General features: G+C 32.8%; 1 protein-coding gene and 1 long non-coding RNA gene across 33 annotated transcripts in view; one reads left to right on the top strand and one right to left on the bottom strand.

The window, feature by feature from the left end:
- The window catches only part of TRDN (triadin), a 370,662-nt gene that overhangs the window by 215,594 nt on the left and 131,485 nt on the right, over nt 1-23,583 (bottom strand). The window lies entirely within an intron of this gene.
- Nucleotides 1-23,583, top strand: part of LOC104652069 (uncharacterized) — a 59,897-nt gene that overhangs the window by 21,823 nt on the left and 14,491 nt on the right. For both annotated transcript variants that reach the window (XR_005578858.2, XR_005578856.2), the window contains exons 2-3: nt 4,082-4,200; nt 7,968-8,033. This is a non-coding gene — a long non-coding RNA (uncharacterized LOC104652069). The remainder of the gene's footprint in view (nt 1-4,081; nt 4,201-7,967; nt 8,034-23,583) is intronic.

Here is a 23,583-nt window from a genome sequence, read left to right as displayed (position 1 = left end):
CAAGCCAATTATAAATCATATTATTATGCAATAAGAAAGCTGTAATTAAGTGAGATCTTTAAGAAGCTACCTTCACAAATTCAGTTATCTTCAGAGCCATTTCGGAATACATTATTTTTCATAGATGTATATACAATGTTAAATATATCTACTGGACTTCATTAATGGAAAATGTACATGCACTCAAATTAAGCAATTTATTTTTAATATGCACATTAAATTATGGAAACTAAAATCCCAGAAGCTGAGGGGGAGTCTTAATATAAAAGAATTTACTATTTCCATTTAACTAAAAATTCTCAAATGTTATAATATGAGCAATAAAAGAAAGTTGAAATTCTTAGGCCTTTTGATATCGAACAGATATATTTTTTCCACCGTAATAAATGACCTGTAGTTAAGTAAATAATAAGCCAAAGGGAAAATATATTCAGGTTTATAGAACCTTGAGAGCTTCTCTCAAGTCTCCGAGCTTATTATGAGCTATAACAAAAGAAAGAAAACCTGCAATCATTTCCAAGTACTTCTTTATCCCAAGAGATTTCTTTAATTAACCAATACCATCCAGGCCATGAACTGTCAACATTAGCTATCTTATGGTCCCATATAAATTGTTTGCAAAACCTTTTATCACTACTTTTCATTCTGTAAACTTCCACTGCGTGTTTTTTATCCAGAAATCAACGTGGAAGATGGGCATGTATACCTTCTAAAATCTCACTGACAACTAGATCTTATCAAATGTCAGCAGACCTGCCTACTTACTGAAAGTTTTCCTTTTTCAGAATTCACAAAGATTAGTTCTCTATGGTGTAATATGTTTTAGCAAGAAAAGCTATTGGAGTTGTGTGAACACCACATTCCAGGCGTAGGTTCTTATGTCACATGAAGTTCAGTTCATCATATAATGTTCTTGTAGTTGTTATATCATACAGGTTGATTATTAAGCATGTTTAAGTATCTATAGAACCCAAACATACTGTTTCATAACTTAGCCTATTAATTTATGATATTATTTTTTTTCTATGGAAGTAAAGATTTGACTTAAACATAATATAACACGGAAGTTTATTTTTTTCAGTTAGCAAAGAAAAAAATAAGGCTAGGAAGGTTAAGCCACGTTGCCTTTCCCTAGCTAACATTTATATAGTGTTTACTATGTGCCAAGGATGATCCAAATGGTTTTCATGTATGAAGTCATTTAATCTTCACAAGCTGTTTAGGATGTGAGTATTGGACTCATTTTATAGTTTTTAAAACTGAGGTTAACTGGAGCTTTGGCTACTCAGCTCCTGATAAGTGGAACTGAATTTCACTGCCAGTTCTTCCCAAGTTACAGTTCTTAAAGCTCCTCTCAGACTGCATAAGCCTAACAGAGGGTCATTTATCAGGAGTCCGTGACTACAGCTGACGAGGGACAGAGGAATGAAGCCTCTACCCTCAGTTTCCACTTTCTCAGTGGTCAAAGGGATGTCTACTTGGAAAGATCTATTCCCCAACCTTGTTTGAGGGCCGTTCTTGAAAAAAATAATTCTAAGGTAGCGTAGTATTTTGTAGCTTTGAAAATAAGTTACTAGGACAAAGAAGGAGTCAATTAAATGACCAAACTTTTAAAACAGAAGTGTTCATAAATATATACCAATTATTTCTAAATACTAAGATATGTGGATATCTTCATAGAATTGTGTCTATTGAGTCTATGCTGCTTTCTTCCTTGTCATATACCTCGGTAAATAGTAGTGGATGTGTGATTATAGTCTTTTATAGTCTTCTTGAGTTATTGAGGGACTTATTATAAAATAAATAAAATTATTTCCCTGGAAATTTCACGTAATTTATACTATTACATATTTTTAGATTTATCTGAAGGAACTATAAAGTTATTATTTTATATTAAAAAACTTTATTGCATACTTACTATATACAAGCACTGAAGAATTATGAAACCCCAACCTTTCCTTCAAGACATTTCCAATATACTGGCTGAAACAGACCTCTAGACAGATCATTATATCACAGTGTGTTGAAGGAAAATAATATATACAAAGGATATATTGCAGAAAGAGTCTTGAAAGAGAGTAACTGAAAAGCCTGAAGAGAGCCTGACAGGTAAGAAAGGATAGGGAAGACAGAGGGATTCCAGGTGGATGGTATGTGGTAAATAATTTTAAAAAGCCTGGATGCCAATACACACACACACACACACACACACACACACACACGCACACACACTGGTGCTTCTGCAGCATGAAGTGCATATCCAGTTGATATCAGAAATTCTCCACAACTATAATACACTTTTATTCTGCTCTCTAAGATGGCTGATGGCATGGTTGTGAGGTAGTGGACCACAATTGGTACAATGGGAAAGTACGAACACAAGCAAAAAAAAAAAAAAAAAGAAAGGAGAAGCCAGATGGTTGCTTGTCTCCATGGTGACAGTGATACTAGCCCTGGCAGGGAATTACTAACTCAGGACAAGTTTTTGTTGTGTTAGAGTACACCAAAACAAATCATATGGGTCATACTTGATCATGACACATGACTTTGGTCCTGACTCCTATAATAAGTAATGTCAGAGAATCTTACTGAAATCACAAATCGTTTTACAGGGTGAATGAATACATTATACATAAACATATACAATAGTATATAATGACTTATATGTATAATACATTATACATCATATGTACAATACATTATACATATAACATATACAATAATGCATAATTGATTATATTAAATACATTTTATTTATAATACAATGTATTAAATATAATATTATATTTATAATCCAGTTCTACAACAAAAGCAGAGTTGTTTAGTATAAAGACTGCATGCTTAGGAGTCACAAGGGTATAAGTGATAGCTTCAGATCCGTCACTTAGAAGCTGTGTAAATTTGAAAATCTCATAACATCTCCAAGCTTCAGTTAGGGTGTTTATAAAATGAGAATAGTTGTAGGGGTGTTATAGGGATTAAGTGATGAAGCACCCAGTGCATGGTAGATACTCAAAATATTAATTCTTTTCCTGATAATGTATTTACAATTTAAATCCCATCTAATTACACAAGAAGATTTGAAGCTGACTTTTGAAGTAAGAAAACAAAAACAAAGAAAATTGAACATGACAGTAATAGCAGAATTCATTTGCAGAAAAGAGGCTTATAATTTTATTAGGAATATATTCCTTTGGAATTCTTGAAGATTGTTACTCTCTGAAGGAAAGATTTAGGCTGTTGAAATTTACATTTGAACTCTAAAGGTGCCCTTCATTTTACAAGCCATTACTTGAAAATCCCTCTGACATTCAAACACAGTAAATTGGCTTCATTTCTGTTCCTTGAGTGGTTTTGGCTGGCTTATTTCCATAGTACCTGAATGGTACGTTTGCAAATTGCTAACATTTTATTGTTTTCGTTTTTTTCCCATACAAGTCAATTTGATTGTTTTGGGTTTAGTCAAATTCTTTTGGGGATAGTGTACAGTGTACGTTCATTCTAATGATCTAAGTTACTGATGTTTTTTTTACCTGGTTAGAAATGATGAATGAGATTACTCAGAATCTTGTCAAGGTAGGAGGCTATGAGCTGAATTTCGATTGCATGAAGGAAAAAACAGTTCACTACGCTAAAGTTTAATGTCTCTAGTTTCTTTATAAATACAATTCCCTGATTAAAAACCATTTCAGAACAACTGAAGCCTACTCCCTATATCTTGTAACAAATGTTGGCATTATTTTTTTCTCTAACATTTAATAGAGATTTTATCATTATTCTTTTTGAGACGGAGTCTTGCTCTGTCACCCAGGCTAGAGTACAATGGCGTGATCTTGGCTCACTGCAATCTCCACCTCCTGGGTTCAAGCAGTTCTCCTGCCTCAGTCTCCTGAGTAGCTGGGATTACAGGTGCACGCCACCAGGTCCAGCTAATTTTTGTATTTTTAGTAGAGACGAGTTTTTGTCATGTTGTTCAGGCTGGTCACAAACTCCTGACCTCGTGATCTGTCTGCTTTGGCCTCCCAAACTGCTGGGATTACAGGCATGAGCCACTGAGCCTGGCTGCGATTTTATTTCATAGACCGTCGTTGAAATTTCCTGGAGGGAGGTATGAAGAGTTACATCCAGAGAACTCTGAACATTTTGGAAGGACCCTAAGCCTGCAAACAATGAATGGCAATAAATCCTGGGACTGGAAAGGTATGAGAACCTCCAAGTAACCATTGAGTTAAAATTTATTTACATTAAAAACACAAAATATGTGAAATCATTGCAAATTCCTGTCTCTGTTTGTTCTTGAAGGTTCATAGAAGGCATTTGTAAATCTGTGACTAAAAGTAAAGTGAGAAGATGTGAATTTAATAAGGAAATGATAGTCAAGTTTATTAAAACAATAATATTACTTAAGTATTGGTATAAGTTTCCTAGACTACTTTCATGAGATGTAGAATATTTTCAAAGTTTGGAATTTAACACATACTAACATTAAATGAAAAGATGGTTTTATATTTTAGGCTGAGACATGTGACTGTGCTAAGGTCCTATGTTAATAGGGACCCTTTGACCTTCATGCTTCCTTATGATCACTTGCTTTTGCCTTGTACTTTTGCATCACTTAGAGATGGAAGGAGAAGACCCTAGGGATATGGGGTGCCAATCACTGCTTTTCCCAACCACATCTATTAAAAATAATTGAATTGCCACTCATATAATCCCAGATGTTCAGATTTGCCTTGAAACAAAGACCTCTCCATCTGGGGATAATCTGAAGAAGTTGAGGAATTTATGTGAGGTGGGCAGGCAAAGGAGCTTTTGACTTCATTTAGCAATACAGACATCTCTATACATTACATTTGTGTATTGCTAAATGTCTCCACTGTACTTTGTATTTCTTTTCTTGTCTCCAGGGGCTTGTCAACACCAAGGGCAACCATAGAGTCCTACACAACGAAAGATACAGCAGTGTGAAAGAGACCTGGATAGAAAAACAAAGAGAGAGTCAGTGAGCCAGAGCCAGAGCCAGAGCCAGAGAACAAGAGAGAAAGGCATAGAATGGAAAGCACAGACAGAGAAGGCAGATGCATAGAGAGACAGAGATTCAATGGGAAAATGAAGGAAGGAAGGAAGAAAGAAAGAAAGGAAGAAAGGAAGGAACAAAAACATTCTCAGCATTACAACTTCTGCCCTGTTCTCTTCCAGAACAGTATGAGCTCAGTCTTATTTTAGTCTCTCAATTTTCTACAACTAATAATTTGCTCTTTCAGTTAGTGGCAAAGGCTTCACAACAAAGTTCATCTTTAAAATTAGGCACTTTTAAAATTTATGATGCCAAGCCTTTTGTTCTGGATATGGTATGTTGCACAGGTCTAGGGACTGAGATTTCAGGTGTCTATAACCTTATTCATTTATTATTAAATCTTTGAGTGTGTATTTCTTTTTTTCTCTTCTTTTATTAGTATTTCTTGAGTCATTATCATACAACATATATAGGTCTTCCACCGAGGATACAATAATGTATATGATGGACAAGATATGTAAAAGTGTCTTGAAGAGACTTGGTCTTGTGAGGGGACAGACAGGAAACAGGCAATTATCACCTAACTTAGGTCTATTGTTTCAAGGTAAAATAAGAAAATTAGCATCTGGGTTAAGTGGGATGTTGTGTTTATGGAGATAATAGTACAAATGTAATTACTGAGGGACAATGGTAAAGAGAGGGCCCTATCATGGAGCTTACATTAGCAATAGAAGGAGACAGGTGATACAAAAGCAGGACAATATTTCAGATTTCAGAATGGCAAGCAAAATAGAGTAGTGAGGCAGAGAATGACTGGAGAAAGAGACTATGCTGAACTGGATAGTAGAGGAAGAGCAGGGCCCCACTAAGCGACATGGAGTTTTGTGCACATTACATGAGTTCATATGGAACATTTTAGGCTGCTTTTGAAGGGCTTTAGCATGATAGGCTTTAGCATAATAGGAACAAAAATAATATAAAGAAAAGGATATAATATATATCAGGAGATCAGTTGGAGACTATTGAAATAACCCAAGTGCTGGTTGGGCTACATAGGTACAGTGGAGAAATACTTACTGAGGCCTACTCAGTATCAGACCCTCTTCTAGGACGTGGAGTTATAGCAGTGAACAATACAGAAAAAAAATCCCCTGATTCATAGACCTAAGACTCCAGCAGGTGGAGACAAAAAATAAAAAAATTAAAAAAATAGCAACTAAGTGAGTTAAAAGGAAGAGTACCCTATAAAAATTTATCAGGGAAATGTTATAAGCAATGCCATTTGGAGCAATGGGTAGTGACCTTAAATGTATGGTCAATGAAAATCAGAAGTTGTGGAGAAGGGGATGAAATCACAGTACATTTTAAAGTAGACCTAGTAAGACTTAATGAATTTGATGCAGCAAGTGAGAAAACTAAATCAAGAATGACTTTTAAAATTTGACTTGAGTGTCTGGGAACAAATAAATACAGTGCCCAAATTAGGGCAGAAAATTTTCCATTCACTCAGCTGCTTACAAACTCATTTGCTTAGTCTTTATTGCCTCTTGCATTATATAGTTTTGAGTTTGCTGGAGTGGATCTCCAATGAAGAAGCCAGAGATGGTTTATTTGGTTATCCCAAGAACACATAGTATTGTTATTGTACATATATATAATATATAATACATCATACTGTATATATACAAATATATAATACACATACTTGTGTGTTATATATGTAATATGTAAATATATATTAACGTAAATACATAAATATAAATGTATGTAAATATGTATTAATATACATTTAATATATGATTAACACATATTACATATAATTAATACATATTAATATATAATAAATATATAATACATACATATTATATATTATATATTTGTATATACAAATACAATATATTTGTATATACTACATATATATCTTATTGTTAATTAACTTTCAAGGGATTTTCCATAATTTTAGAACAGTTTTAAACAAATGGATTATTTAACAAAAATTGGCTATGTGACTCTACTATAAGGTGTTTAAGACACCAAAAGCTTAAACTTCTTAGATCAAAGGGCATCCTCCAGGCCAAAATTTTTCCACTGGAATGGTTTCTTTGCTTCCTGATTAAAAGCTTCTCTAATATATTTCCGTGTGCTATTAGATATTTGCGTATTCACTTTGATGGAAATCAAGAATAGTAGCCAAATACATATTTCATGCATTCTTTTGATTAAAAATGTTAAAGGTAATATTAGTGTTTTTTTTCATTCTCATCTCCAATTTATGAAGTAGAAGTAATTTTCCGTGGAACAGCTAACTAAAGAAAGGAAATAAGATTAATTCAGATTATATCATTGTTCCATTTATTCTTGTACCCTGATTATGACAGAATACCTGATGTTTGGGGTATAACAAAAACAGATGCTTAGAATCATAGAGTTTAAGAATGTAAAAGACTTTTGAAATCAGCTATTCTAACTCCTTAATTTTTAAAATAGACAAAAAAAAGGTCTTTAGAAGGATAAATAGCCTCACCCCAAGGTCATGCATTGAGAACAACCCCAATATAAGATTAAAAATTTGTAACTCCATTTTGTTTTTCTATTTAATCAACTATCTGGACAGTCAAGATAAATGCCACTTATTTTATCTGTTACCATAAATGACTCATAACCCTTGACAAATCTATAGGTATTCATTTCTGAAGGTTAAAAAAAAAGTCACGGTTTTTTTACATGGTTATTTTCTGTTTAACCTTAATTAGACATTGAATGGAGTTGATATATCCTACAGAAGAAACCCGACACTTAAAGACCAATCTCCACAAGAGCCGACTAATTTCTGCAGTTCTAGATAGACTGTCAACTGGGATATTTTTTTAAACTTTCAAAATTACTAAGTCTTCATTTAAAAAAATAATTTCTTCTAGTTATCTTAACAATATCTGTTACAACTCCACAGAAAATCATATTTGCATATGCATAAGGGAAAGGGGAGATGGTGAAGACAGAAGATACAGATAAACAGGTAAATATGAATTGTGTTTTCATTTTAGTACAAAGAATAAAGCTGGTAGGAAAGGAGATTAATGAGACAAAGTGCATGCACTGACGTCTCAGTTAAAAATAATAATGTATTTAATGTACCTAGAATGCAAATGTCCTAACTTGCCATGGAATCATCCAATCAAATGTTCAACACATGGGATTTCAAATTTTTAGTGATAAAACTGCCTAGAACATGGCTAATTTTAGTCAATCCTCAAAGCTTAGGTCTTTTAGCTCTTCTTAGACTCCCCTCTACCCATTCCCATGACAACATTTTATGCTCTCAGAGGACCCACTGTAAGATTTATCCTCTGCTTCTCTTGTTCTCAATACATTCGTTTATTTACAAATTTGGTTTTTTTTAAAAAATTCTCAGTAGACAATAAATAACTTGAAGCTAAAATATGGACCATTTTAGGCAATAAATACATGTTTAATAAAGGAAAGAGCATTATTAAAAGTGAAAATTATTGCTTAAAAGAGTGAGTAAACAAATTAATATTGCTAAATGCCACTCTGTTTTTACTGCTTCTGGAGTGTTTTAATGTGAACGGACTGAATTATAGTATTTTTAGAGCTCTTGGTAAAATGTGAAATAGTTCCAAATATATACAATGAAACTTTCACTTATGTATTTATGGGTTTTTACCCCAATCATTTATAGTTCTAGACCAAAAGCATTTATTTCCTTTCTGGGGGAAGTTAACTAATTTATGATTAGAACACTAATCTTTCAAAGAAAGTTACACATTTTTCCATGGTTAGTGGGAAAAACTGAACTAAAGCTCTAAGATAAGGAAAGACAGTTTCATTATTTAAACAGCTCTAACTCCCTGAAAGTGAAAAGACTATGTCAATTATCTATTGTGGTATCTTTTAACCTAATGAATTCTGCACTCACATATAAAAATTGAAGTGTGTTTTAGTGCCAGAAGATGCCTTAGAGTTCACTGAGAACATTGAAACCAAAGAAGATGGATGACTTGTCAAATTCATCCAACTGACTTACAAGTAGAACCCAAGTATTCAGATTTCCATTGCAGTGCTCCTATACAACAGTATCCTGTCTTTGAGCTTGCATTTGCAGGTATCTCAAAAGAGCATAGAGGGAATGGAATGAACAAAATGTGAGATAAAATTTTAGAAAATGTGCAAGACAATTTCAGTTAATTACAGACGGATATTATATTGCCATATTATATTTTAGAATTCTAGTTTATAATTTTAGAATAATAAAGAAAACAACTTAAATGTAATATTCCATATTACAGTAGGAAAATATTATTGATGGGCATTTTAACCCTTGTTTTATTTGAGGATAACTTAAAATGCAAAAAACCCATGCTTTCAGCTATCAATTATGACAATTCAATATTCAAAGTTAGAATGACCTCATATTTCTGAGATAATTGTTTTTCAATGTCAAAAATAAATTTAACATTTTTTATGAAAATGGAGATGCCTATTCCCTGAGTGCTGAATGGCAGAAGTGGCTATTGAATAAATATCATTCATTTTATTAGAAATCAATTTTTCTTCATAGCAAATACTTAAAATATTAGACTTATATATAAATTGTTTAGGTCCATAATTAAATATAATTTTAAAATTGACTTTCAAGATAAAACAGAAAACTTTAAGTAAAATTTCAAGCTGAAATCTAGGCTTCATTTATACCCCTCTGCATGCCCTTCCCCTCTCACATGTTAACATACTGGCTCACTAATAAGTAAATCATAACTTTATTCATTTAATTTAATTGATCATTGCTATGAATACAGAATACATACCAGTTCTCATAATGCTGTTCTGTACTGATCAAGTTTTCACAATACATATTCCTGAAAATGGGTACATTGAATATGTCATAGCCTCTCAAGTTAAAATGTGATAGTTCAGCTTTCATATTCTGTATTACTTTTCAGAGATGCAACACATACTAGTGACTCACTAACAGACTGAAAATCAAGTCACATCTACTTATTGATTTTTGGGAATGTGAGTGGCAAACAGAGAGGTGAAGAAATAAGAAGAAAAATGGTTCCCAGAGGTGAAATCAGTACATTTACAAAACATATTAAAATAATTTATAAATAGAGTAACAAATTTGCTTCTTCAGAGGTAGGAGGCTTGACATTTTTGTAAACTATCTAAACATGGAAAATAAATAATGCCTCCTGTCTCCTATGTTTTCTGGTTGTTTGACTTTAGGATTCTACTAAAAAGGTTATTGACAGAGAGCAGCTGGCATAGTTGATTGCTAAATCAATTCCCAGACTCCTAGAGTCTGTTGTTTTCATTCTAAACAACCTTAGGACCCACCAACAACTTCAGAGATAAATTTACTCTATGTTTTCTTTCATCTCAATCTGCTGTCATTCTAACCATTAAGAATACAATTTACACTTAAAAATCTAATCATGGAACTGTATGATATTTTATCAGGCCTTACAGTCAGCTTAGTGGATACTCAGAAATTTAAAAGTCAACATATTCAAGACTCTCAATGATTTTGGTGATAAATCATTTGTGCTTTCAAGTATGAGATCAGAGTCAACTCTGCTTGTGGTTTCTATGCCAGATTCCTTTCACTCTCCAAACCAACAAAGGCAGCTAAATCTTGTTAGCCAATTAGCTGCTTTCTTTGGCAATTATATTCACAAGGTTTAGGTGTATATGTCATATTTAAATTATAAGAGAAACAGCGATTATGCATTTGTCTTAAATTGCAGCACTTAGAAAACAGAGTGAAGAAAAAGAAAAATTAAAATTAAACCTAAGTGGCAGGGACCCTCTGTGTTTAAAAACATATTTGCAATTCTCCCTAAGTCCTGGAGACAATATATAGCCATTTGAGAAAATTCTACAGTTTCCCCAGATTCAATTTTCTAATTTCTGAGTTGAAGAGGTTGTAACCCACCATACAAGGCTTTGTGAGAAATACATAAGATGATTCATTCCTAGAACTTAGCACAGTACCTGGCATACCATTAGCCCTCAGTACCACACATGTTCCATCTACTTTTATAGTCCTCATATTGTCATCATGATTATCTCTAACAAACAATCTTCAAAACTTCAAAAATCCTTAAAGAGTAGATGCAGAATAATATCTTGAGAACTACCTGAGTTTCCCTCCAATTCCAAGCTCTTTGTAAATTTCCTTTCTCATTATCCTTAAATGCAAGGGGATAATTGTTAAAGCTATCACGTGGCATGTGGAAAAGTATTGCTTCTCTGCTAAACAGAGATCTAATTCATAGAAAATAAAATCAATTTGGCACTTTTAAATCACCCCATTACTACTTGGTATTTGGCAAAAGGAAGGGTGTTGCAACTGTAATACCTCCCTTCCCCTTTGCCTCCACCTGCGGGAAAATGTCCTTCCTTTTTTCTATTTTTTGGCTGCTACACATACAAATATTCTATGTTCACAAGAAATTCAGAAACATGAAAAGCCTAAAGCAGAGCCATAGAGCCAATTAAAAAGAAATCTTCTGGTTTTGGAGTTTACCTCAGAAGGAGAAAAAATAACCTGAGGTTTTACTTTAGCAGAAATTTGTCTACAGGGTGCTTTAATAAAGATGAAAATAGTTCACACATCTTCAACTATAGGCATATAACATAAACTTAAATATTTTACAGAAAAGGATGAAATGGAAGCATGTTAATAATTGTTATTTAATAGGCTTAACATGACAATTAAATTCACAAATATATTCTCACTTGAATGACACATTTGGAAGTCATCCAATCTCTCTTCCTGCTTTATATTGTGTATAATTGATACTATGTTGTCATTTAAAACAGCACACACTGCTTATCCAAGGTCTGCCAAGAGGGTATTTATAATCACATTAAATAATATTCCTCTGGGAGAAAATCATTATTAATGTAAACATTGTCATGAATTATCAAAAATGGAAAAGGTTTACATCTTTATGCACCCAGTATATAAGAGAATATTAAATCATCAATTTGTTTATTACAGGGAGTTTCCTTATGACAACATTGTCATAAGGAAATATTGGTACTTTTTCACATCTATTTTCACTCATTTTCTATAAGAAACTGGAATTGGAATTGTTGCAGACAAGTCTTGTGTACAAAACAAGGGCTCATTACCCAAACACTGTGGATGGTTACAATTGGAAGTGGTTTATAGGTGACATAAACCACTTTTCCCCTCAGGAAAGCAGCATATTAATCACAAAGCAGAAATATGGAATCAAATAGGGCAACAGGCATTTGTAAGACAGAATATTAATAATTAACTGTGAATAACTAAAGACAAACACAAGTATGAATGGTCTAATTTGGAAGAGAATACAGTGGTATATATCACTTCTGTGGTACAATATGTCGTTCAGTTTTTATCCTGAATTGATTTTTTATTTAGTATTATTAATTTTTAAAAATGACATCTAATTTTATTACTACTTCTTCCCTATCTGGGATGAACAAAAATGACCACATAAATAGGAAACAATACTAAACAAATTGCAAGTAAATAATAAAAACAGCCACAATAAAGCTGAAGATAAGCATTGATAAACTATGCCTTGATACAGCCTGTTCTAACCACTGTGGCCCTTTCTCTGGAATTTTATAGAGAGTATAATCTGCATCATATGATTTAGTGCTTAATTAGTACCTTCTTCTATTTATCTCCAACAGCTACTTTATATTGCTCATTGTTTTATTTATAATCTCTGAACGAATTGTTATCTCCTTCTGGTTTGAAACTCTTGCTATGACTGCTAGCATTAAGTACATACTAGGGATTCAATAATTGCTGAGACATTGATTAATAGAACAACTTTGTGTATAGCAACTCAGATGTTGATGAGGTTGTAAATAGGAGAATATACTGTCTTTTGAATGTGGAACAATTATTACTGCTGTACAGGAATAACAGCATTATTATGTCTTAATGCAGGATATTTTAGAAACCAAAATATGAAATATGTTGAGCTAGAATAAAAGTCACAGAATTGGCTAAAAACTGGTTGAATCGTATCAGTATAATCAGTATAATCATTAACACTATAATCAGTAACGTTAATGTTAACGCTGCAAAATTGATTTTCGTCTTCATCTTTTGTAAACGCAAGAGCGTTCTCTACAGAAAAAAACTACAGAAAAGAGATACTTATCAAATAGATCTCTCTGAAAATAGTCCATTATTTATATCAATATAATTATGGGCATATTTATTATTTTCATATTTATAAATAAAATCTGCTTAAGAAAAGGGATAAGAACTATGCATTTATAGAAATGGTTAGAAAGAGTCCTATTCTCTATTTTTTATCCATTGGGCCACACAAATGAACCTTAGAACAGCACTGGAAGAATATTTTCATATAATTTTCAAGAGTTCTTTTTCAGTCTGCACTTGTGCATATGAACTAACAGATATGATTATTAAAATACGTGCTGCGGTAATATATAACACCGAATTATTTTAATAATTCTTTGATTAAACCTTAATTTTCCTTCTTTCGCATGCAGCAATTCAAATTACTCTGTATTATTTGTTCCTTTTTAGACTATTTTAAAACATGGTTTAAATAGTCCCAGTGGGTTACTTGAGAAGGAATTTATTCTTGTCTGACAGCAAGTCCATGCCATTAATAGTGACAAGGCTAGACCAAAATAGTCACTTTAAGGAACATTCTCTCAAAGCAAAGATCTACCTATAGATCCTACCTCCTCTTTCAAAAGCGTAGAAGACAAAATTCTAAGACTGAAAGAAAAATGAAAGTTTAAGCCTTCATTTTATTATTTTCTTTTCTGGACACAAAGGATGTAAAGTAATATGAACACTGTATTAAAGACAGAGACGTCTTATTCCCTAGCTTTCTCCAAAAACCTAAAGCATTTTATCACAATGAAGCTGACTGAGAGAGTGGTAGCAGCTTCAGAGGAAACATCCACTCAGAGGTACATGGATCTATTTCTGTGTGCATTCCAGTTAGAGTGACTGGAATGTTTAATGGATTGATTTTGACAAATATGACAATCTGATACATTTATCTTGAATCGCTTCCACAGACTTCAAACAATCAGAAAGCAAGTCTCATGAGGGTATGGCAAGTCCAGGAACTATGTGCTTCCATAATTAAGCCTAGGCTCGCTCTCCTTTTTTCTATCACTGTAGTCTACTTCTGTATGTTGCCTGTAGTTTACTCATGCATGCAGCAAACCAGTCTTTGTTAATTGTCAGCTTCGGTCTCTAGAGATACCACCAATAACGCCTTTAAGAAATCTTTGCACAGATCTATTTGCAATACTTAGAAACCTGTCATCTTTCACAATAACAAGATTATTTCCACAAATGAATAAAAAGAGCTGCTCTGAAATGATCATTTATTTTTTTCATTGAAATAAATATTCTACACCCTGAATTCAATTCAACAAACATATCAGGTTTTTGGCAAGGTATGAGACAGTGGAGATTTAAAGATAAACATTTATTGATGGTATATGTAAGCAGCTAAGCAGCAAAAAAAGATGTTCTAAGGAGAGAGCAATAATATTACATGAAAATTAAATCAGAAAGCTATTAAGAAATGGGTAGAAAAATCACAATTCTGCTATAACATTCCTCACCAAATACTTAATAATGCTTATTATGGTTATTAGAGTGTTTTATGTATATGTATATGCACATTGTTTAAACTGCATTACTCTATAAAGTTAAGCCTATTATCTCATTTACAGATGAGGAAAGAGGCTCAGAAAGTTAAGTATCTTGCCCATGTTCATTTGAATTTTTTCTTATATAATTAATTCATCTTATGGTACTATTCTATTTAATTTTTTATCTCCTATTTATTCCATGGATCCAATGATTTTTTCTTTTATTTGCTGCTGAAATCTCTGTGCAGTTCATTCTGTGAATGTAGTATCTCTAGTGGTTTTGTTATCAGGTAACTGAGGAATCCAAGGACCCAGGCTTTCATTCACAGTAAATTGAGAAGCAGCTCAATTTTCCAGACTGTAGTGAGTCTGATAGTCAGAATCTTTCATTATTAAATTTAAAGAGCATACAAGTAGATTTCCAGCAGAGACATGACTTAAATTACAATAAATAAAATGGAACCAAACATATTTTCTGACAGATTTTACTCTTAGAAAAACGTTGTATGTCTTAATGTCTTATAACATCTTGGGTTTTCTTGGTGTAAATTCTTTTTTTTAAACCACTGTTGAATAGTAATATTTATGATAGGCTTATTGCGTACTTGGAGACATAGAATATTTCCTCTGTGTAAAAATGCCAATCTATTTTTGCAGTCTTATTCAATAAATTCATCATACTATAGAAGTTGCTGTTTAGCTGATAATTTTAATTCACTTATAATAAGACACTTTTCTTGTATTCCCCCTGTTGCTTCAACTAAAAGAGTTAATGTTGTAAACATCACCGGAGGCACTTGGAATAATATTCTGTCTCACAGAATCACATTTCAAGTTTGTATAAACCAAATAGAGCATTTTATTTTTATCATCTTTAATAGGGCCAATTGCATAACCTTAATAAAAATATAAGCAGATGTACAACTATAGGCATTAATCATATTAATCATTTTCTACTTTAATAACAATTTTTTTCTGGATGTGTGTATGTGTGTTTGATAGCCAGCCAATAAGTTCTACATAAATTCTACCTGGGTTTCATGAGGGCAGGCACCATACATATTTTCTTTACTGCTATATCTACAGAATTTAGCATGGTTCCTAGAATTCAGAAGGCAAACTACATTTGTCTAAATTCTATAGGGACTTCAGAATTTGTCTATATGATCCTCATAGCACTACAAATTATGCAATATTATTACCCGTGTTACACAGTAAATAGTAGAACCAAGGCTAGGAGACATCAGATGGCTACAATGGGCAAATAGGTCTGCTATGTTATTTGTTGATGTGGTTCTGAAAAAATATTTTTCTTTCTTTATCAAAATTCTACTTGTAATAGTCATTATACATGTGCTTAATTAGTAAAGAAGAGCCAACACTCAGAGAGCCATGTACTGTAAATGCACTTTGACAATAAATGCAAAACAACAGAACTCAGCCAAAGGAGGAAAGGAAGATATATTGCTCCATTTTATAAACAGGTCAAGTTCTAGCAGCTCCCTTACTGCACTATATTTTTAGTGGATATTCATGCACATGTCATTGTCGGTCCTCCTTTAAGTCTAGACTCATTTAAGTATCCACCACATACGTGAATTTAAATTGTCAGATACTTCGTAGAATTTTGAGTTGCAACATTAATTTTTTAAGTTACCCAGAGTTCTCATTACCACCCATGAATAAGGACTTCCTAAAGTTTATTCTTCCTTCCTTCAAAATTACGCTTTAGACACACCAGTTTTGGTCATATTCTACAATTTTTTTTCTCATTCCAATCCCTTAAACAGACTACTACCCAATCATGCTTCGTGAAATGCTGCTTTCCTTCATTGTTCTGCTTAAAATCCTTTAAAGACTTTCCTTTATGCCAAATATCAGCTCTTTCTGATTGACCAAGTGTTTTATAATTTGTCATCAAAAATATATCACTTATTATTGTCTGATGTTTTCCAATCTTAGTTTATCCTCTTTTCAGTCTGATATCCTCATTGTCTTATAAACACATCAATTTCACATGCACTGTAATGTTCACATTCATTTTCTCTTTCATTCACATACAAACAAAGCAATCCCAATGTATTCCTCAGCATTTAGTCAAGTATTATTCATCTTTCAAGTTCTAGATCCACTCCATCTTTTTTGACAGCAAGAATTGCAGATGTTTCTCCTCTTTTATAACATTTAAGTTCGTATTATACAATCTAATGCCTAAGTCTAAACTTATTCTGTGATTTACTATTTCTTTTTCTTCTTTTAAATAATTATTCATTTCAATTGCTCCAGTCAGGCATCATCTTTTAGTATTCTTATATCCTCTACTATGCTAAGCCTGGGACTGCTGAGCATGTGGAAGATATTTAATATTTGTACTCTGACTTATTTTACTCACTCTCCTAATGACCCCATCTCCACCTCTGACCTCTCTCCAAAACTCCACACTTGATTATCTAGCTGCTTACTTCAGTTAGAGGTGCTGTGAATTATCATTGCACCATATAGATGTCACAGTTTGCTGTGAGAATTAATGAGATAAGCATATTTTAAAAATTGTAAGGATCCTTGGTATTTAGCAGATGCTAAACAAATAATATTTGGACTGGAATCTTCACATACTTCTCTTTTGCAATAAGATACAATCTGTGGTTTGACAAATACATGGTGAGTTAAAAGTCTCCATTTCTCCCAGCCCTGTCCAGTCCAGTGAACATTGACTCCACTGTCTTCCTATACCTCCTACTTAAGGTATCCTTTTATTTTTTACAGACCAACAGCCTGTACCTAATATTTTACTTTCCTCTCTTTGGATACCTATAAATCAATCCCATGACTCTCCCTCTGCAATAGCTCTAAAATCATCTTAATTCTCTCCATCCCATGTTCTAGGATCAGGCTTTATTTCCTTTCCTTTGACTATTATTCCTCGTTGATCTTTTTAATTTCATTCTTTCCAACCATCTTTTACATTTCCAATCTTGTTTTTCTTTCTAGATTTCCTGAGTACTAACCAAAGTGTCTTGGTTTGCAATTCCCTATGTCTGGGGGATAGATTTGGTATTAATACTGAGGACTGTAGAATTAGACAGTCTTGGATTTGAATTTTATCTGCTACTTTGTGCAACTTGCACAAATTACTTAAGCTCTTTGTGCCTCAATTTTTTCATCTATAAAACAGGGATAATAGTATACTCCTTCAAAGGTTTTATTGCAATTATATAAGATTTCAAGAGCCTAGAAGAGAGTAAATATTTAGCAACTGGTACTCACAAAAAGCACTTCAAAAGTTTGTGATTCTGTGCTTTGATAGTGTCACCTCAGCCTTGTACCTTTTTACCCTCAATTTCATGTAGACATAACCTACCAATATCTCAAGGTCCATTTCAATTTTTATGCCTTCCAGACTATCTTCTTTGCTCTTTCACAATATGAGTACTGTTTTTTTTTTGCAATAAATATTCATAATAGAAAAGAAAGCAAGAAAGGGATTTGGGAGAACATGTACATATATTATGTCATTTACTCACTTAAACAACCTTAAGTAATAAATCTCATAAATAAACTGAGATTCAAAAAAACAAAAAAAACACAAGTGAGGGATTTAAATCTTGGCTTGTGTGACCACTGAGTCTATATTTTTCCCATTGTTTCTCATTACACTGTCAGGGTCCACTGGAGCCAATCATAACTGTTTTAGTTTCTTTTTTAAGCAGTTCTGTTTGTAAAAATGAATATTTCTTGACTTATTTGTTTTCTTATAGGTCTTCCAAAGGAACAAAAGGAACTTAATCTATTTTTTAAACAGAATAAAACCTATCATATCTCTTAATTACCATGTAACAGCATTGGATAAGTTTAAACATTCAAGGCACTTCATGATCCTATATATTTTTTCTTATATTGAGAATTTTCTATTTCATCAATGTAGGAACTACTTCATCAATACTCATCAATTGTTCCCAAAAATGCTTAAAACTAAAACAATAAGGAAATAGAATAATGATGAAATTGCCTAGAATGATGCAACTGTAAAATATATCATCCTTACCCCATCATCACTATGATTGTTTATTGAGTTGACTGAAATAAGGAAGGAAGATATAAAAGAAGCCTGGAGACATCTCATTTTTGAGACACCATTTTCGCAATATACTTTGTTTCACTGAACACAGTTTATAATTCAGAAAATTTTTTTCCATCCATAATGGTGAATAGAAGAAAAGTGACAGAGGAAGATATTTCAAAATTATTAGATGAATTAGAAGATGAATGCAAAAAGACAGATAGCAGTAAGCCAGACTCTAATGATTAGGGTAAAATTGAAATTGATCATACAAGTGAAATCTCAGACTGAGTCTTCATAAGACAATGAATTTTCTTAAACTTGAGAATCAATGAGTGAACAATACACTTCAAAGAGAAAAAAAACACAAAATATACTATAGTAGTTCCCTTTATCCATAAAGAATATATTCCCGGATATCCAGTAGATACCTGAAACAATGGATAATGCTGAATTCTATGTATACTGTGTTTTCCTGATCTGACAACCAAGATAGCTAATAAGTGACTTACAGGTAGGTAGCTTATACAGAGTGTATACACTGGACAAAGGGATGATTCACACACTGAGTGGACTGGAGCATGACAACATGACATGCCCCTCAGAATGGTGTCCAATTTAAAACTCATGAATTGTTTATTTCAGAAATTTTCCATTTGATATTTTCAGACTGTAGTTGACTGTGGGTTACTGAAACTACAAACAGCAAAATCATGGATAAAAGGACACCACTGTATTCTCATCTAGTTAGCCCTTTAACAGGAAGGACTTTATCATGGTAATAATTTGTGACAAGAACCCGAGCCATCTCATTTTGCTAAAAGAGCCTGTCACAGTACTCTTTCTTTATAAAATTCATGTGCCAAAATCTGCGATTTCTAAGTGCACAAATGCTAAAGAAAGAGAAAGGCAGGCTTCTAAAAGAAATGAGCAGTGTGAATTTAAAAATAATTGAATGTATTATTGTAATCTATGTTTGAAATATAAAAATAAAAGTGTGGCTGGGCGCAGTGGCTTACACCTGTAATCTCAGCATTTTGGGAGGCTGAGGTGGGCAGATCACAAGGTCAAGAAATCAAGATCGTCCTGGCCAACATGGTGAAACTTCCTTTCTACAAAAAATACAAAAATTAGCTGGGCATGGTGGTGCGTGCCTATAGTCCCAGCTACTCGGGAGGTTGAGGCAGGAGAATCACTTGAACCCAGGAGGCAGAGGTTACAGTGAGCCAAGATCGTGCCACTGTATTCCAGCCTGGTGATAGAGTGAGACTCCGTCTCAAAAACAAAACAAAACAAAACAAAAAACACTACATTTTGGTGATGCACATTCTAGAAAAACCAACTATTACTAATATGTAATATAACCTATTAAAGATGTATTCAAAATCTGAAATTGGTGTCTTCAAGGCGAATACTCTGAAGGCTCATAGATGATAGCTAATGAGAAGTTAGTTTCTTTCTGAAGATACTTCCCCCATGAAGTACAAACATCTTTGAAAACAGGGAATATAAGATAGAAACATTTTGTTTTGCTGTATTTAAATTTTTATCTAAACTTTCACTCTCCATTTATTTCTACTCATGTAAACTATTTAAAAAAATGAATTAAAATATTTTTTAAATAATTAAAATTCCAAGTGGTTGATAAATAGAAAAAATTACTCATTCCTGGTATACTGAGATTAAAATGCATATTTTCTACAGCTTTATTGTATACTCATCTAGTTATCCTTTTTTATACAGTTATTTATGTCTTAGCTTACCTGTTTTCTCGACTATCAGCTTGCTGAGAGAACTCAACAACTACTTACTGAGTAAACATTAAAATTCCTAATAGTTTTGTTTTGTGAAAATAATTACATGATTGGATTTAAAGTGAGCATGTTTTTATGGAACTATGCCTACCTTGGTGCCAGATTTTTTTAGAAGTCTAACGCAAAGCTAAATTGTACCTGGTCTTGTCTAATACAGCCAGTGAGCTCTGAAATACATTAGATTAAACCATTAAATAACAGTGACTATAATGCAATTACATTTGACCTCTTCTCAGAGGGATTAAACCAGAAATGTAGTTAAGTGCCACTAAAGTTCTAGAAAAAGATCTTAATAAAATGAGAGTACTAACTTATTCCTTGAGGCTCTTTCTAGCTATGGACCTAAAACCCATTGAATTGGAATAAGGCTACCAAAGAATACCTTATTACAATCAGAGAAGATTTTGGTAGATGAGTATGCTCAATTTAAAGAAAATAAATGACACAAAAAGCAGAATAAATTACCTTGACATCATTCTTGGCTCAAGTAAAAGTCAGACAGTAGCTGAAATTTTAATAGTAGAATAACTTCTAAGGGATAAACTTTAACTTGTATTAAACTTTAATCATAATAGCTACAGAGATGAAAGCTAAAAAATTATTAAAATTACTAAGCAAAAGCACACCAGCCCTAGTCCTTGTACTGGACATTTAAATTGGTTTCTTTATCTATAGCGAATATAAAGAGGTCTGTGAACCATGCGATTTCTTCCACAAATGTGTCTCTTTAACTTGGGTGACTCTGCCCAGAAATCCGTGCAATTTATTAAGCCCAGATAGAAGTTGGTGAAGAAGAAATATGAAAATGCCAAGCAAGATCCTGATGTGTTTTTTAAAAAATGGTCTACCTAAATGAATAAATTTATCAGTATAGCTGTCACTTAAGAAAAATGTGCTAAGCCCCCCAAAAATTGAAAATGAAATTGGAATTACTGGAAGGTTGATAAAAATAAATAAATCTGAAGGAATATACCTTAACCATCTGTACTATCAATTTCCAAAAGAGAAAAAGAAAAAAAACCCCATAAATTGTGTTTCAATGTTGCAAATAATGTCTGTCTTGACCAGTTTTAATAGTTCTCTCTAATGAGTAAGTGACAAGTAGACTACTTTAAGCCCTAGGGGAAAAAGTGAAGGTTAATCAGTTTCAAGACAGCCACCATAAGACAAAATCAATCTCTTTCTTTCTCTATCAATCTCTCCCTGATCCTCCTCTCTCTATCTTCCCTAAGGCAGGTTATGAGTTATACAAAACACATCCTATATAACGCTGACCATTTGCACAACCAAAGAATCTCATGGTGAAGATGTTAGGTCATCAAATAGAAAAAGTATTTCTGGAGAGGAGAGATCTTCACTGTTCATAATATACCTAAAATTACAAAATGTAGATACAGTTCTATGCCAGTTGCCCATAGGACCAGTCTTGATAGCATGCAGTCACTTCCTAGATTTAAATCGAATTTGCTTCATGTTTCAACTTAATATAGAATGAGTCAGTACAAGGGAATTTTGATTCAATACAACCAAATGAGCTTATCCTTATAATTTGCACTGGTTTATTAAGATGGTCTCTATAATTGAAGTGAGGATTATCACTGACCCTAGGAGAGTGCATATTCACTATTCACTACAGAAAATCAGAAAGAACAATTCAATTCATCTTCAGGTTTATAGACAAAATCGTAGCTAAAAATTTTAAGGTATCTTAGAAGCATTTTATTTGATGCACTAAAAGGCAAAACTTGGGACTTAGGTCATAGTGTCAGCACATTTCATCAGCAAGAGTGTTCAAATTAGAACTGCAATTTGGGCTGCTTTTGTGAGTGTAACAGTAATCTACAAAGGAAATACTGAATCCCAGAGGGAAAATCAAATTATCGTTTTAAAAACTCATTACCAATAATTAATAATGAACTCTAGCTACACAATAACAGGTGTTCCACTAATCCCAAAGAGAAACAGATGGAAGCACAAATGTTTTATAAATAGTGGATACATACAGAGCAATAATCTCGGCAAGTATTGTCTTATTCTTTGTCAATCAGATTTAATGTCTGACCACTTGCATTTTTGCTAAATTAATATGCCAAGATTAAATTTGTGTTTCTCATTCCTTATTTTTGAAAGTGCAAGTCATATTTAGTGCTTTTTCACCCCATCTTTTGTATTGCCACACTGACAAAGATAATATTCTTGAACTTTCTTTAGAAACATTTACGTAACATCATGCAGTTTGTTAAATGAAACAAAAGGTATACTATATAGGCTTCCTTTCTTTCCCTTCTTCCTTTCCAGCTCCTGGACAAGAAATGTTTGTTTTCAAGTGTTTCTTTCATTTCTTAAACCTTCAAAATAGTGAATTTAGGTAGACGAAATAAATTAAGGAATCAATTAGTAAGTCAATTAGTGGTATAAAGAAATCCAATTCTGTGGAATTTGGAAATTATTTTAAGGGGTTGAAATACACTGTAGTGTTGTAGATCTGAACTTGGGACTTCTCAGGGTATGTTTGCATATGGCTTTAGAAGGGTGCTCTCTGTGTGGTCATTAACAAAATCACCTTTAATTCATGCAGAGATGATTTTATTATTTCTTCTTACGTTAATCTGTAGTTAGATTTTCAGAAAGAAATGACTGGTATTGTGACTGTTAAATGACTAGCATCCCTCATTGAATTTCTTAGTGCATGGTTCCCTGTGTCCTGAGACTTTCTTGGGAATTATATTTTATAATCAATAAATAACAACTATGACTAATTTCAGTGGCACAGAAAACACATTATTTTCTTCAGATAATTAATAAAAATTTAAAACTAATGGAATATAAAGAAAATAATGCATGTTAGTCATTTATTAGTTTATACTCATCAACAACATAGATTCATCTCATCTCATATGTAAGTAAACACCTAGTTGACCTTATAAAAATTGTGTGTAGAGTATGACTTTCTTGAACCAACACAGGTGAAGAAAATGGTCAGCAAAACTTTGACCTAAAATTGAACTTTT

Source organism: Saimiri boliviensis, chromosome 4, assembly GCF_048565385.1.
Source record: "Saimiri boliviensis isolate mSaiBol1 chromosome 4, mSaiBol1.pri, whole genome shotgun sequence".
NCBI classification, from domain to species: domain Eukaryota; kingdom Metazoa; phylum Chordata; class Mammalia; order Primates; family Cebidae; genus Saimiri; species Saimiri boliviensis.
Note: the sequence above shows the minus strand (reverse complement) of the source record. Positions and strands in the feature narration are given on the sequence as shown.